Source organism: Parambassis ranga, chromosome 16, assembly GCF_900634625.1.
Source record: "Parambassis ranga chromosome 16, fParRan2.1, whole genome shotgun sequence".
NCBI classification, from domain to species: domain Eukaryota; kingdom Metazoa; phylum Chordata; class Actinopteri; family Ambassidae; genus Parambassis; species Parambassis ranga.
Window position 1 is genome coordinate 1,484,645 of NC_041036.1, and position 12,175 is coordinate 1,496,819.

The window sequence follows — 12,175 nt, forward strand, 5'->3', positions numbered from 1 at the left end:
TCCAAGATGGAGGCCGTGGCGGTCGCAGAGGGACAGAGTCTCTGGGAAATTCACAGAGCTGAAGAGTCTCTGTGTGCTCACAGAGACCACGTCCTGTCTGCTGGTGTGTTCCTGCACACACGCTCATCATATTATTCACTCTTAAAACATCTGCTGCAGTCAAAGCTGTCTCCAGGAGCTCTACAGAAACTGTGCTGGTGCCACGGCTGGTGGACGTGATGCCGTCACACATGTGACCTCCAGGTGTCAAACATACATTCAGGTTCCAAAGTGGTGTTGCTACAGGCCTGGAAACATTCAGCCAGGTGTTGTTTGTTGACACGGTTACGGGTCACAAGTGGTCACAGCACAACAACAGTCAGTTTAATATGCTCTGTGTAGATCTTCACACCTGGACAGTAACAGGCTCGACTCCTGGTTGTTTATCGTTATTAGTGATGTTTTTGTATCTTCTTATTTGATGTGAGCCGACCTCAGTGTTTGTGCTGAGGAGGTACAAAGGAGGACTGTTCATTCTTCAGGTCACTGTTCTCAGATTTGATATGTTATGGTTGTCATCGACTCTCTCTTTTGAACCTCCTCGGCTCTCACTCAGACTCGTATTTGTTGCAGATTTTAGGACAGAATGAGCTCATTACAGACAAACTTTCAAAGCCGAGGCGCTTCCTTCTTCAGTCGCTGTCGGGCTGAGAGTCCGCTCTGCCTCCAGGTGCAGCCCTGACGCCTGTGTGATGACTGCAGGGCAGAGCAGGAGAACATCCGCCCCAGGTTGTTGTTGTTGTTGTTGTTTTTTTAATGCTTGGATCTTCCTCCTACTCTTCCTCTTCCTCTGGTCTCAAAGGAGAGGTCAGGGTGGCGCTGAGGTCAGGGCTGCCTGTGTTTTTTCTCTGCCTCGCAGCACTACCAAGGGGTCAGGCCATCAAAGTGCAGATTAACCGCTCCATAATGTGTGTGTAGGTGTGTGTGGATTCTCCCACACTCTGACCTTGCCTCTTTTGTGTTTGACAGTCATGAATACACATTAGTTTGTAGCAGTAATCATGTTTCTGCATTTGAACTCTCTCCCCCTCTGCTGCACTCGGGCTCTGATGCTGGAGCTGCCGGGGTGAGCCGGGCCGCCGCGTCCCTCCCCTCAAGGTGTCTCTGTCAGGCCGCTGACACGCCATATTGATCTCACAGCTCTGTACTTCCAGCTTCATGTCAGACCTCTCATGCGATTGGCCGACGTCCAGCTGAAATGCGCTTGCTTTTGCTGCTTCTTTTTGAATCTTAACTTCATAAAGTGCCGGTCGAGGGCGGCTTCACTTCTTGACACTGGGGGAATAAAGGCACGGGGAGCAAGGACATGGGTTCATTAGCATATGTAAAGAAAAGGAAAAGAGCCGCGGTGCTCTGAGAAAGATAACAGGCAGCAGACTAAGCAGTCAGTATATCACATTTATTCATCGAAGGGGTTTCATGCAGTAATTGTTCTTTTCTAATTCAGAGTTTTAGAGAGAAAAAGTGTCAAAACAGCCATCAACATGGCCGCCGGCAGCAGGAAAGCTGTGGAAACTGTAAAAACAGACGATTATCGGCTTCAATTAAAGTCGGCTGGACTCGCGCTGATCCCTAAAACTGACCGAAGGAGCAGTGCTCCATGAACACCGACATGTGGAAGCAGCTTTCCTGACATTTATCAACACAGCAAGCAAAGCCTGGAGGCCCCAAACCAAACTAAATCAAGATGTAGTCAGTAGTCAGGGTGTGGGCGATCATCGCTCTTTGTTCCTACACATTACACAACGTTAGGAGTAATGAATATTCATTTATTTCCATCTTTGTACAGGAAATATTCATGTTTGATCGTTACTGAGTTATCAGTGCCTAGACAACATTTAAGTTGATCCTTTGATCTTTGTCCTGAGCAACAAAAGGCTCATTCTCACGCCTGTTTTTAAATAAATGAAAGATGATAAATATTTAACAGAGGAGTCGACAGTACAGCTAATTAAAGACAATCAGTAAAAGCAGCACACACAGGGGAGGAGCTAGCTTAAAGTTTTTCCTCCTCCACATCAGCTGGGTCCCTTCAAAACACTCCTGAATCTTTCAGTAAGCACCGCGGAGGCCATGATGTGTGGAGGTGGAGGTAAATCACATCAGTCGCCGCAGACCGGAGCTCCTCACATGATTTCTGGCCAGGGAGTCACAGAAAAGGGGGGCAGCGAGTTCCAGAAAGACCTGGAGGCAGCAGGTCTGATTGTTACAGAGAAAACAATAGGACACACACTGCAACACAAAGTGCATGAACATCTGGACAAACCCAGGCCGTGCTGGGAGAATGGAGTGTGGCCAGATTAGGATTGGAAATAATTTCCCTGCTGTTTACAGAAACGTTCTTCACCGCTACACCTCCTCGAAGACAGACTTTAGTGTCAACGTGTAATAAAAACAAACTGTTACTGTTAATGAGAAGTTTACTAAACTATACTTTATCATATTTTTTGTGTTTGTTTCAGTATTGTGTGGCGTTTGCTGCCCTCTGCTGGCGTTAACATGCAGCTTAGACTTGTAAGATTTGCTTCTTGTCATTTCGGCATCGGGGCTTTTCGTCTGGCTCAAAGGGGAAACCTGCAGGATAGCTCGAGCGGCTAAATTTAAGCTAGCTCTGATAGTCACGGCTGAAACGACGCCTGTAATGTTTTCCTCTGTTATGTGTTTTTTTGGAGAGCAGAGGCAGCTGTGTCAGCTCGCCTGGCGTCCTTGGCCTCAGTAAAAACTCTGGATTAAAACATCGCCGCTGCTGCTGCTGCCGCCGCCGCCAAGGTGATGAGTGGATGGAGGGTGTAATTGGGCTGTAGACACACACACACACACACACACTGCTCCTCGCAGGGCAAGATAAAAAGAAAATGGATGGCTGCTATAGTAATGAAACAACTGACTGCAAAGGCTGAAGATGGCCACAAGATGGATGTGACAAAAATAAGAGGAGTGTGTGGACTCGACTCTCCTCTGCCGTGTCTCCGTTTGTGTTTTTTGCTCATTACCTTATCGTTGCAGAGAATGTAAAGTGTGTTGATGGCTTCTTCTCGGAGGTCTGTGCAGTTTTTGGCAGTCTCAGGAGTTTTGCGAAGTGATTATCCTGCAGCCGGCCCCTTTGTTATCTGGGCCGGGGCAGTCTGTTGTAAATAGCTCTGAAGTTATCTGTGCGGCACAGTCACTCGGAAGGGAGTAATTGGATAATTAATTTAGTCCCGGACAGGTCAAACGGATTTTTGTCCCACCTGCCGTCCTGTGCCGAGCGAGGTCCCGCGGACCCGTGATGGATTGATGTGTGCCACCGCAGGGTAATTAAAGGGCCTCGTCCTGCAAAGCATCATGGGCACTGAGTGCACATTAGAGGTGAGCAGGGTTACACCGAAATATGCATATTTGGACATGAATCGGGTGTTTGCATGAAACCAGAGGCAACTTCATCGATCACATGTTTAATGCAGGATTGATCAGCGCGTTAGGAAGCACTCAGCCTGATGATGTGATTCCACACAATCACACATCAATACACAGTGTTGTTCTGAATACAATTATAGGTGTTTTATAAAAGCATGAATACAGCCACAGCTGACAGGTTTCCAATAAGTCTCCTGACTCTTACCTATTAAAAGTTAAACTAATTACAGGCCCAGCACCAGCTCAGGGTGTCAGGAGGACTCTCACCCTGAAGCTGCGTTGGTTCCATCATCAGATGATTGTTGACCTTAAAGTGAAAGAAACTTTGGTGGATGTCTTTGTAACTTGTAGCCATGATTGTGCCGTTTGCATAGAGGAGCAGGACTTCATGTTACAGCAGAACATGAATCCACGTTGACTACGGCTGGAGCGGTTCTGTTTGTATCACGGTTCAGAGGTCGCGGTTTGGTTTCCATTGGTTTCCATCCTTCCATGTTCCTCCACTCTTCCCCTCACACGGCTGTTCATTAAATCCCAGATCTTGTTGGGATAACAGCACTGGATCCATTGACTGGTGTCATTGATCAGGCTTCTGTTATTGATGCAAATCAGTCACATACAGAGTTTCATTGTTTCCTGAAGGTTTTCCATGGATGTGACATCACATATCATCTGTGTGCACCTGTCCACTCTTTCTCCCCCTCTCTCCTCTCTCCCTCTCTCTCTCTCTGAGCAGCTTTCTGCAGTCATGAAGTTAAGCTCTCAGAATTTGCACTCAAAGCTCTCATTAATAATTTCCACTGCCGCCTCCATAATTCCTGACCTGAAAAAGAGAGGATGACGCATTGCGGTGACATTTGGTGATGGATGATTCTTGTGGAGGTGAAAAGGGTCTAAAGTAACATGTATTGACAAACCGCTGCCCTCATGTCAGATTTCATTCAGGTTACTCAGGCTTACAGTGGTTCCTAAAAGTTTGCAGAATCTTCTATATTGTTAGGTTAATATGACCCAAATAAAGTCCTAAGGAGCCCAGGGTGACCCGTTAAAACACTGAACAACAATGGTGGGCAGAGCTAGAACTCTGCTCTCCATAAAGAACTCTGCTCAAACCAGAGGGCTGCTGGGAAAATATTCAGTGGATAGATGAGACGGGATTAGGATTAGGTTTAAATGAGAAGAAGAATCTTATGAGAAATAAAGACTCTGCATTCCAGTATATGAAGTAGTCCGTCTGTTAAGCATGGTGGTGGTAGTATCATGGTTTGGACCTGCTTTGCTGCATCTGAACCAGGATGACCTGATGGATCAATGAATTCCTGTGAACTCAGACTTCTGACTGTGAGTTTAACACAAAGTGGGTCATGCAGGAATAGATTAAAGTTACATAATACGACTTTCTGGACTTTCTGGACTGCAGGGTCCACAGAACTTTGAGCAGCACTGGTTTCACCAGGAGATGGCAGAGTAGCAAAAATTACTCTGAGATGATGTGTGTGTGGCTGCGTTCATCTTCCCAGAATTCTCACCAGAAACAGCGATTGCTCCGTTCCTTCGCTGCAGGACGCAGGAGCCATCATTATTAGTCCGCTGTGCAACATGGCTGTCATGGCATGAGGCCGCTGTAATGTGACGGTGTATTTTGATGTAGTTCAAAAGGGCGGTGTAGTAATAGTTGTCATTACACCTGGAAGTGGGTTTTTAAAGGACGTTCTCCTGCCTGCTGGAAGTCTTTCGGCATGTCTAGGTTTCATTCCACTCTTGTCTCATTAGACAGAATAAAAAGTGGACCACACAGGAAGTCACGACGCTCCCTGGTGCTCGGTGGCGTGGCTTGGAAAGAGGCCTCATTAAAGTGATTATTCTGATTAGTCTCTGAATGCATCCTGGAGTGAAGAGCTCTAATCATCACACACTGCTACATCCAACCCTGATTGACATCTAACCCTCACAGTCTACACAGAAATAATACCCACATCAATGCTGAATTTGGGAAATTAGCCAAGCAGGTTGGTCATTAAATCCCTCTATTGAAGAGGATGGAGGAAGTGCAGGCCTGGAGGATCAAAGCAGGGCTGTCTCTCCACCTTATTAGTTGTATTGAATTAATGATTTCATTCAGCTGAGAGCCAAGATCAAGATCTGATCTTTCTTTTTTTTTTCTGGTTTACCTTTGGAGAGCAAAGCAAATGACAAAATGTCCAAACACGACTTCATCTGTGTCCCTGTTTACTTCACAGAACAAAGAGGCGGAGTCTGCGACGGCTGCTTCAGCGCTGAAAGTTTTCTGTTGTTGAGTTCTTAAACTCTTTGGATGTTTGTTCTTGTTATTAACGGCATAGATTTCTTTTCATTATTCTATTCTGGATTTCACTGGTTTTACATTCGATATATTTTTAATTAACACACACGGAAACGAAATTGGTTTTGTATTCGTCCACACGGAGCGTTTTTTAGGTTTCAGAACTTTTGTAAACGGGTCCTCTCTGACACAGCGAGCAGCAGGTGGACAATCACTAAGAAGGGTTAGATCCATGTTGTTCTGTTTACATCGTACAAGTTTTGTGTTCGTGCCACGTGTCTTCTTCTTTGTTTTCGGAGTGCCTATACGGTAGTGCCACAGCGCCACTCACAGGCCTGGCATATGTACTACAGCGTTTTCAGTGGTTTGAGCGGATTCGTGCGGACGCACGCATTTACTGAAACAACGCCGTCTTTACGGAGAACGTCTTTGAAACGTGTGGACGGGGCCTAAGGCAGCAGAGTGTGAATAGTTTGTCATCCCTGCTCTCACCAGCAGAGGCAGTCAGGAGTATAGTGACCGTGTTTACAGTAAAAAAAAAAAAGCCTCTTTATATTTGGCTCTGTTTCTACCTGGGATGCCGGCCCAGGGGCGTGACCGAGGCCCCACGAAATCCTCCGCTGACCTGCCTGTGTGGGTTTCACACACGTCGTGGTGAGGCGCTCACACACGTGACAAAAACTGTATGTATGTGATCACTTTAACATGTTTTTAGCATGATGTGAAGCGTGTGGAGCAGAAAAATGTCCCGTTAGCTCGGTGGACTTTTCTTTGTGTAAAAACACATCTGTCCAATCTCACACACACACACACACACACATTCACAGCCCAGGTCTAAAAGCATGTGGTGTTCTTTGCGGCCCTGATACAGGGAAAATTACCCCCTTTCAGCGCGCAGGCCTGATGAGGCGCTGCAGTTGGAGGCTTTTAGTGTTTTCGTTGGTCAGATGTAGAAACGGCGGAGGTGAGCACAGGTAAGGCCGAGCTGAAGCTGAGAGCTTTTAATCTCCATTAAGGCTGCATAATGCCACATTTCAGATGTGATTTGCTTTGACGGCTCTCGCCTCGGCCCTAATCACCCGCCCACGGCCGTCGCCCGGCAGTACTGCTGACATTACTCCCCGCCGAGCCCAGCCGCGGCAGCTCGTAGGAGCTGGAATGGCTTTCTGTGCACACAGAGAAGTGTTATAAAGACCCACCGGCTGCAAAGGGGAATGTATTTTTAAAGTATATACATTGATAAAAACACATAAATAAAATATACAGATGTATGAATAAAGTAAAATTGGATGGAGGAGTGACTCATTCAAATACTAGTACTGGAGTCAGCTGAGTGAGGGATTCATGGCTTATGAATGTTTACGTAAACAGCAGGAAAATGAATAAATGTGTAAAAATAAAGAATGTAACGACGCATGAAAGATCTTCTACAACTAAAATATTGATAAATGATTAATGTAAATGTGGGATTACATTTACATATAAATCTGTGTGATATATTTCTATGTGTTTTGCATGGCGTGCTAAAATGCTAAAATGTACATATGTACAAAAACATACAGTATTTCTGGGTTTTTAATAGGCATCAGCTAAAGTGGATGACTGACTGACAGATGAGCAAATACATGTGTAATTCTTTTTTTAATGAGTTCTGTGTTTAGATTTAGTTAGACTGGTTCTATGTTGGCCATAGTGTGGTTTTCTCTGGGCTTTCCCGCTGTGGAATGGCTGCTTGATTACCCTTCTATTAGCTGCTAGCCATGTTGCTAAAGATGTAGCCCAGAGTTAGCAGAATGAACATTCTTCTGTCATGTTACCTTTATATCTGCTCTGAACAAGGATCAGCACACAGGAAGGAGGAGGGAAAAGAGTCCTTCTCCTTGGGAGAATAAACTCAATGACCACTTTTGAGGCAGTGATATTGCTCTGGTAAACTAGAGTTTGAATAAAGAAAAGATGTTTCTGCTTCATCTCACCCTGCTGCTCAGAGAATGGAGAGGCGAGGTGGAGACAGAGAGGGCTGTAAACACGCTCGGCTCTGCAGATTGGATAAACATGTTCAAATAAAGAAATGTCTCCCCGGTGTTCAGAAGATGTAGAAAGAAAGAAAAACATGATGCCAAATCAAAGCAGACTGTAATGGTGACAGTGCAGGGAAAGCTTCCAGGGCGTCACCGTTGAGTTTACATATTAGAGCGTTCTCCAGGCATAATACACATCGTCAGGAATAAACATTCGGTCAATTACTTGCTTCCTTTAGAACGGTTAGCTGGGAGACCAGAATAACACATCGAGGTCTGTGCCCCACATCATCTGCTGTGAGGTTAGAGGGGTCATTTATGGCTCCGTCTGCTATATTTGCTAATAATGGAACTGTGGGGGAGCATGTTAAGAGAGCGGAGCTAGAGTGGGATTCGAGCAGTATCTGGATATATCCGGATTGATTTCAATCCACCTCTCGGAGGTGGATCTAGCCGGATTGGCTCACATCTGGCTCAGGTCTGAACACAAATACAGCTAGCGAATCCCGCTAGTGACGTGATACTTCCAGGTTCACGGGGACGGTGTCCAGGTCGCGTACAAAAGCCGCATGTAAACAACCGTCGAACTACGACAGCTTTGCCCCGAGTTTATTTTCCACAGGGCTACAAGGGAATAAACTGGTTTTTGGACCGGAAAAAACGAAAGAACGAGCAACATGGGACCCCAAAAAAAAAAAAAAAAACACATGACGAACACGTGGTCCTACCGCGGCCTCAACGGACTCTATATATTACGAGGCGCCATCTAGCGGTTTGGAGGACAACGAACAAGCCGGGTTAAGCGTGGACGTGTGTGTGTGTGTGATAAAAAAGAAAATAGGTCTGAACGTATCCAGCTTAAAGGCTATCTGGATTCAATCCCACTCTAGCTGGACTGACTTTCTCCAGTGTGAACGGGATTGGGATTGTCTTAATTTATCAAAATGTACAGTTTATGGTGGCCTGTTAGGTTAATTGAGGCCTCTTTAATTGTCTGTAGGTGCGAGTGTGAGTGGTGTCAGCCCTATGATAGACTCACCACCACCACCACCACCACCCTCTGCTCGGGTCACAGTGGGCTCATAACGTGGCTCCTAAAGAGCTGCAGCCAGTTTTATTGTGCAAGCATTTCATAATATGACACAATTAAGCTTGTAAGTAAGCGCCTCTCTTTTAACGTGACTTCTATATTGTCTGGATTTGAAACTTTATTGATAAAAAGTGGAGCACGGTGAGATGTTTTTCTACCTTTAGACAGCTAAACAAGTGTTAATGTTTGATGCTGAGCTGTGCAGTCAGTGCCACAGTCTGAGGAAGATGTGAATAAAACAGCATCACTGGTGATAGAAGTCCACCATGTGTGCTGGTGTCTGTGTGAGGTTCACAGGAGGCTATCAGCTTCCTGCTGTTTGAGCAGCCCGGATATGAACTCTCTGCCCAACTGCACTCTTTGTTCAACTAAACACATAAACACAGCACAGCCCTGTCTGTATCACTGCTCAACACACACACACACAGACACACACAGAGAGATGCATGCGCACTAGGGGTGGGACGGTTCAGGACTGTTCGGTACACGTGTTTCGGTTCGGGGCGAGTGTTCTGTTCGGTTCTGGACCTGCGCATCAAGTAATACAGGGAGGCATTTTACCACAGCATGGAGACGAGTGTTGGCAACTTGGCGTCTCTCTCGCTACATTTGGCGGCTTTCCAAACTATCAAAAGCTACTACTGACACTCTGGTGACTTTTAGAGACTGACGTGGAATCATTCTGCAGTCAGGCTGCTGTCCTCGACAAGCAGCGAATTAGGCTGTGTATTTTATGCTCATCTGGTATTTCCAGAGTGTTAAAAGTAGAAAAATCCTCAACAATGTGAACCGAACCGAAAACCGTGACCTCAGGACCGTGATACGAACCGAACCGTGGGTTTAGTGAACCGCTCCACCCCTGACTGACTGACTGACTCACTCAGTTCACTCCAGCAGGGTTTTCATGTTTAATCACCAGCACAGACGTGAGTCCTGTTTGTTTCTCAGCCATAATCTAATTGATTAAAACTCCTCTCTGGTATAACGACCTTCAACTTAAAATATTGTGATTTTTTGGCAGCAGTCAGCCGCAGGTCATTGTTACTTAACATCATATGCTGTTGCCTTAAGCCTGATTTATAGTTCTGCATGCACCTCCGCGTAGCCCTCTGGTGGGTGTCTGGGGGCGGATGATGCAGCTTAACCTCTCATTATGTACTGTGCAGACGCTGGTTCCAAGATGGAGTCTTTTCCCAACATGGCAGTGCTGGTGAAGGCTGGGTCTTTGGCCTCACTGTGTTTGGTGTTGAGCTCAGAATCATGTCGATTTATGAAGATTCAGTACTGGCTTTGAAAGTCAAGTGTGTATTAAGGTTATTCAGCCATCCAGATATTTATTTGATAGGTGCATACCTGGTTTCATGTTTGATATTCGTTGGCTATAAATAGCAGTATTTTTAATTTATTGGATGATATAGCTGCAGTGGAGAACAGGAAGAGGAGAGCAGCTGAGGTGGCATGCAGCCATGTTCAAAACAAACTTCGCCTTCATCCTCTCGGTTCGCTTTCCTCTCCCCTCCTCTTCTCGCTGAAGCTTAAGGCGCTGTCAATAAACGACCTTACGCAGCAATTAACATGAATAGTTTAACCTTTCATTTCGGCTTTCTAGAGAAATCATTGTGACTTCATAACCTGGGTCATCAATAAAGACTCAGCTCATGAGCCATTTCAGAAAGGTTAATAAGCGTAACCCTCCTTCCTGAAGCCTCCCTGGTTGAAATGATGAGCGCATCTGATCCCTGTCCCACGCTTCACTGAGCGCCTCTGCTTCTATTTGTATTTTCATTAAACATGTGTCTTTTATGAGTCTGCCGGAGCTGCTGCTAATTGATTGATCTCATCAGACACTAGGTGAGGAGCGTCTGATTGGATCGGATGTTGTCCTTTTAATGAGGGTACAGGGGACCAAACCGGGTGACTGGCAGACGGAAATGTCCTTCAGCTGCTTTGGACGGACTCAACTTCCTCACCTGACTGAGAGCAAAGAGCCTTCATCCTTCAGGATGGAGCCTGACCATGACCTCATCCTCAGCCTGACTTCACGGGCGTCTTACTCCAATCATGCCGACGGTTTCTATAACTACAGCCACTCTGCAGCCTTGAAGAAGGCGCTGCCGTGTGTGGATCATGTTGTGACTGTGTACGTGCACAGTGACAGGCCAGAGCCCATCTGCGGTTACCCGTCTTTGAGGACCACGGTCTGTGGGATTGGTGTTCTGATGAGCTTCCTCCAATGGCGGTGCGTCTCTGATGGAGCTCACTTGGATTGAGGCTGCTGTAAAAGCTTGAATTTTGAGATCTGGCCTTTGGTCTAGTTGTGGTTGTGTAGCTAGCAGCCGGTTTGTTGATGTTCTTTGTTTCTTTACTTGTTAACCGTTTGTGTTATCTTTTCCTGGCAGGGTTCCTGCTGACTTCCTGTTTCTCACTGTGATTTGTTTAGATCTTGAGTTTGGGTGCTTTAATCTCTGATTGTTTTGTTCCTTTTCAGGCGCACAGTAAAGCTCTGCACGCCGAATTTACATAATTTAATTTATGTTTACGTCCCCTCTTCCACTAGCTGAGCCGGGGCTGTAACAAACATATCGTTGGTGCATGTTCGATTTTTCTGTGCACCTCTTTTTATGTGTGAGTTTATGCTGAGGAGGAGCTGGTTGGAGCGGACAGGGTTCAGGGGTCTGGTTTGGACGCCTCCCTTTAGAGGTGTACCAGGCATCATCTTCTGTCTGGCCTGGATACTCCCCTGGAGGTCCCCCAGGAGAAGCCGGAGGAGGAACATGCCAACTACTTGTTATCTTTCAAAGCTTCTTGGCACCTTCCCTCTTTGGTGATCTATTGATCTGAAACACCTGATCACACCTGACGTGTGCATCTGCCGCATACATCAGGTTAGTACAAAAAATGTGCATATTTCATGGAAGAGGAAGTCGCTTTACTCCTGAACAGTGTATGCTGCTGGCTGAGACATGTGTGGAGGAGCAGTACAGTCATGTGTTCAGCTGAAGATGAAGGTATGGATCGATGTTTCTGAAGTCTCCGCCCTCACAAATGTTACAGATCATTTATCTGTCAGTCATGTTTTAACATCATGGCAATTTCATAGTAGTTCAAAGGCATCGGATCGTGTCCAATCTAGTAAAGAAAGTACAGTTGTTATATTTAATTTCACCCCATCACACTTTGTGTTATTATTGAAGTGCCTCAGTCAGGTAAGGTCCCACTGGATCCACCGGAAGAGGGTGTGACTCTAAAAGAGCTGCTACTGGAAATACAGGGATGATAAATAAATAAAAAGACCTCAAGTCTGAGATTCTACCCAACATTTCTAGA